The following is a 6000-nucleotide window of genomic DNA, read 5'->3' on the forward strand; positions in this document are numbered from 1 at the left end:
AATAATAATAGAAATAAAGTATGCAATAAATGTAATGTACTTGAATCATCCTGAAACCATCCCCCTGCCCAGTCCATGGAAAAGTTGTCTTCCATGAAACCAGTCCCTGATGCCGAGAAGATTGGGGACTGCTGCAATATAGGAATAACAATATAAAGAGAGGAAAACATGAAATTTATCACATCTTTAATAATATATGCTCTGAAAGCATACAGAATACACTAATTACATTCATTCATTTAAGTATCAACCAATACCTACAAACCACATACAAATGCCTGGAATTGTTTTAGGAGAACAGTGAACAAAAGAGCAAGAGAGACAGCAAATTAAAAATATACATTATGATTATCACAGCAAGACCCCATCTCTATAAAAAAAAAGCTACACACACACACCAGGTAGTAATGAGTACTAAGAAAAAAAAACAAAGAAGAGTTAGAGGAGAAAGAGACAGATAAGTTAATTCATGCAGAACGATCAAGGAAGTTTTTCTGCAATTATAGTAGTTACCATCGCAGGTTTTAGAATCAGACAGACGCCAGTTTTAATCCTGGCTCCGCGTCTTATAGCTGAGTGTCCCATGGACAATTTATTGCACTATAAAATCTCAGTTTTCTAACTTCTAAATGTTTATTACATTATTAGAAATAAAAGCACATGAACAAACATAAACATACATAAAGAATCAAGGACAGAAAAATGATGAGACTATAGAATGAATCAAGAATGGTTATGAAAATGAAGACAATAAAACTGCCAAACTTATTAGATAATTCTGAAGATTAGAAGATAAATATGCATAAAAAATTTAGCATGACATGTGGCATGTAGTTAGCCCATGGTAACTACAATTATTATCCTCATATTACTAAGGGAAAATATGTATCATACTTGGGCATTTAAAAAGCTGTGAGACATAATTTTTCAAATTATGCAAACACATAAAGATTCAATTTTATGTTAAATTAAATACTTCCACCTTTAACATTTTTAAAAGAGATTCCTTGAAAGCATATGTCAAGAATTGCATGTAATGCTTTCTGCTTCTTAACCAAAGTTTAGAGGAACTTAACATTGAATCAAACTCAAAATGTAGTTATATTAAAGAAACTATTTAAAGCAAGAATAAGCACAAGAGCTTTAACTTCTTCAAAGCTGCTTAAGCATTTCAACTAAAAACTCATTTGTCTTTCAAATACACAGGATTCTGTTTAGAAAAATTTTAACTAGAAAAAGCTGGAAGTCTAAAGTAAAAAGTGCAGAAGGCCATAAAAATTTTGTACAGCTTTTAACTGAGAAGTCAACTGCGGGGTGGGGGGAACATTCTCTGAAGTTTGCTTTTATAACGTTAAAGACTTATTTTTTTATTACCAGCAACACAGGGTGACTCATTCAGGTTGAATCTTGAAGGTACAATTTAACTTAATTTTAAATTTTGGCTAATTTTTAAGCATTTCTCAGTCACCTACAACGATTTCATCTCAGAAACCCAAATCTCAATTTCATTTAGACATTTGGAATATTAAAAGGTTAAACGCTTCAAAATAATATTTATTTTGAACGTAGAGGCTTACGTATGTGGACCAAGAATCTCCATGTATTACAAAGTTTGTGAGAACATAACAAATGATATACACATTTAATTCTGAAATAAAAACTTACAACGAATGAAATTGTAACAAATCAGGAAAATTCTGTAAGCTACACATTTTAGGTCTAAAAATACAGGTATTAAACACTCAAGGATGGATCAAAGAAATCACAAGAGAAAATAGAAAATATCTAGAGACAAAATAAAAATATGAAGTGCCAAAAGTTAAGAGATACATCAAAAGCAGTAGTATAAGAAAAATTTATAGCTATAAATGATTAAAAAATAAGCTATCAAATCAATAACTTAACTTTACACCTAAGGAACTAAAAACAGAGGGGAAAAGAGAGAACAACTAAAAGCTAGCACAAGAAAAAAATGATAAAGATAGCAGTGGAAATAAGTGAAATAAGAGACCAGAAAAACAGTATAAAAAAACGAATTTGTTCTCTGAAAAAGATCAACAAAACTGACAAACCTTTAACTAGATTGACAAAAAAGGAGGATACTCAAATTACTAACTTGAAAATAAAATGGGTACATTGCTACTAAATTTACAGAGTAAAAAAGGGATGTAAGAGAGTACCATAAGGAACTGTACACCAAAAAAATGAATAACCTAAATAAAAATGAACAAATTCCTAGAAACAAAACACCTACTGAGTCAGAAAACCTGAATAAACCTATTGAGCAAGGAGAGTCAGCAAGAAGATGGCATCAGTAATCAAAAACCCAGCAACTAAGAAAAGCCCTGGACCAGATGGCTTCACTGTTGAATTCTACCCGATGTTTAAAGCAGAATTAACACCAGTTTTCCTCAAACTCCTTCAAACGCTGAAGAGGGGGTAACATTTTCTAACTTATTCTATAAAGTCAGTACTCTGACACCAAGCCAGACAAAGACACCGTAAGAAAACTACAAACAAACATCCCTTACAAATGCTGATGCAAAAATCCTCAAAAAGATACCAGCAATTCAAATTTAGCAGTACATTAAAAGGATTATACACCATGAATGAGTATAATTGACTCCTGAAATAAAAGTACACTCCAACACATGAAAATCAGTGTAATACCACATTAACATAAAGAAGAAAAAAACCTGTGATCATCTTAAAGAAAAAGCACTTGTCAAAATTTAACCCACATTCATGATAAAAGATATTTAATAAACTATAAAAAGAAAGAAAACACCTTAACATAATATGTTACATTAAAAAAAAAAAAAAAAAAAGACAGCTAACATTATGGTGAAAGACTGAAAGCTTTTACCCTAAGACCTAAAACAAGGATGCCTGCTTTTACCACTTCTATTTAACATAGTACTGAAGGTTCCAGTTAGTTATAAAGATAAGGCAAGTAAAAGAATAAAAGATATTCCAATTTTTAAAAAAGTAAAATTATCTGTTTGCAGATGACATAATCTTATATATTAAAAATCTTGGCCGGGTGTGGTGGCTCACGCCTGTAACCCCAGCACTTTGGGAGGCCGAGGTGGGCGGATCATGAGGTCAGGAGTTTGAGACCAGCCTGGTCAACATGATGAAACCCTGTCTCTACTGAAAATACAAAAAATAGCTGCGCATGGTGGCAGGCACCTGTAATCCTAGCTACTCGGGAGGCCGAGGCAAGAGAATCATTTGAACCTGGGAAGTGGAGTTTACAGTAAGCCGAGATCACACCACTGCTCTCCAGCCTGGGTAACAGGGCGAGACTCCATCTCAAAAACAAAAAAACAAAGCGAAAAAAAAAGACTTACAGTTTCTATGAAATGAACTGTCAGATGCAATAAACAAAATTCAGCAAAGCTGTGGGATACAAAATCAATATACAAAAATTAGTTGTATTTCTATAAACTATCTGAAGAAGAAATCAAGACAACTGTATCATTTATGACAGCATCAAAAGAATAAAACACTTAGAAACCAACTTAACCAAGGAAATGAAAAACCTGTACAGCGAAAACTATAAACATTGCAGAAAGATATTAAAGATGACACAAATAAATGAAAAGACATCATGTGTTTATGGACTGAAGACAAAACCTTGGCAAGATGCCATTGTTCTCTATAGTCATCTACGGATTCAATAAAATCCCAATATTTGCAAAAATAGAAAAAACTATTCTAAAATACAGATGAAATCTCAAAAAAACCCAGGTAGCCAAATCAATCTTAAAAATGAACAGTTAGAGGACTAAGACCTCCTGGTTTCAAACTTACTGCAATGCTTCAGTACCCAAAACAATATCATACCAGCATAGAGAAAGACATAAAGACCAATGCAACAGAAATAAAGAACCAAAAAATATGGTCATGATTTTCAACAAGGAAGTCAACACTGTTCAAGGGGGAAATGACAGTATTTTTTAAATGGTGTTAGAAAAAAAATAGATATTTACATGGAAAAGAATGAAGTTGGACCCTTACTTTACACCATATAAAAAACTTTATTCAAAATGTACCAAACATCCAATTGTAAGAGCTAAAACTATAAAACCCTTAGAAGAAAACATAGGGAAAAAGTTTCATAACACAGAATCTGACAATAATTTCTTGGATATGACAGTGAAAGCACAGACAATGACAAACAACAAAAATACATAAAAAGAACTTCAAAGTTAAAAACTTTTATGTATCTGAGGATACAATCAATAGATTGAAAATACAATTCACAGAGGGGGAGAAAATATCCACACATTATATATCTGATAAATAATTAATATCCAGGCTACATAAAGACCTCAGCAACAACAACAAAATAATCAAATTTAAACATAAGCAAAGCTTTTAAAATACACATTCCTTTACAGAAGATATACAAATGACCAGTAAGCACAGGATAAGGTGCTCAGCATCACTAACCATGAGAAAAATGCAAATCCAAACCACAATGCAACACCAACTGACACATATAAGTATAGCTACCATCAAAAAAAACAACAACAAACCAAAACAAACAACAAAAACCGAGAAAACAGCAAATGCTGGATGTGGAGAAGTCAGAACTCTTGCACACAGCTGATGGGAAAGTAAGATGGCACAGCCACTGTGGAGAACAGTAATCAGCATACAATCCAGTAATTCTACTTCTGGGTATATACCCAAAAGAGTCGAAAGTGGGAATTTGCACAGATACCCATGTTTATAGCAGCATTCACAATAGCCAAAGGGTAGAAAAAGCCCAAATGTCCATCTACAGATGAATGGATAAGCAAATATGGTCAATATCACAATGATATATTATTCAGCCTTAAAAAGAAAAGAAATTCTAATACATGCTACAACACAGATAAACCCTGAAAAGATTATGCTAAGTGCAATAAGCCAAACACACAAAAAAGCAAATACCGTATGCTTCCATTTTTATGACGTAGCTAGAGCAGTTAAATTCATAGACACAAAAAGTAGGATGGTGGTTGCCAGGGAATGCGGGGAAGGGAAACGGGGAGCTATGGTTCCATGGATACAAAGTTTCACTTTGGGATAAAACAGGTTTGTAAATGGATAGTGGTGATGGTTACAAAACAATGTATTTGTACTTAATGCCACTGAATTGTATACCTCAAAATGGTCAAAATGGTAAATTTTCTGTTATACATATTTTACCACAGTAAAAAAATAGCTAATATTTTAAAATCTACATTTTTCTTTGAACTGTTTATTTACATCCTTTGTCCATTTTTCAATTTGGTTTCTGGTCTTTTAATAATTTAGGATAGCTTTATATATATATGATATGTCATATATAATATTACCCAACATATTATATATTATATAATTTATATATTATATACTTATATATATAATTATATATTTTATATATATATAGTATATAATATATATATTACCCAAATTAGCTTTTTGTCTGTCATGTATGTTGCAGATCTATTTCCCCAGTCTGTTGACTTTTGACTTTGAGGCATTTTTCTCTCATAGAAAGTTTTCATTTTTATGGAGTCAAATGCATCAGTCTTCTATTCAATGACTTCGTCATGGGTATGGTGTTTCAGTTTAGGATAAAGAAGTTGTAGATATGGATAAAGGGAATGGTTGCACAACACTGTGAATATACTGGATGCTGCTGAACTGTCCATTTAAACATGGTTAAAATGGTAAGTTTTACGATACGTATATTGTACCACCAAAAAAGGGCCTGGCTTAGATGTTCATATATCAGGGATTTGGAGTACCTCTAACATTTATTCCCCCTCCAGGGCTCTAATTTATAAAACACCCACATAAGAAAATATGGACTTCACAAATCTCCATGGCAACTTACAAGCCCTGCAGCAGGGGCTGTCTGGGAAAGCAGAGGTGGAAAACATCACATCAACTTGAGGTCAGTGTGAGACCTCCCATCCCCTACTCTGGAACCAGATGGAGGAAGACATGCATGCAGGCTGA

The sequence above is a fragment of the Pongo abelii genome, chromosome 1 (assembly GCF_028885655.2).
Source record: "Pongo abelii isolate AG06213 chromosome 1, NHGRI_mPonAbe1-v2.0_pri, whole genome shotgun sequence".
Classification (NCBI taxonomy): domain Eukaryota; kingdom Metazoa; phylum Chordata; class Mammalia; order Primates; family Hominidae; genus Pongo; species Pongo abelii.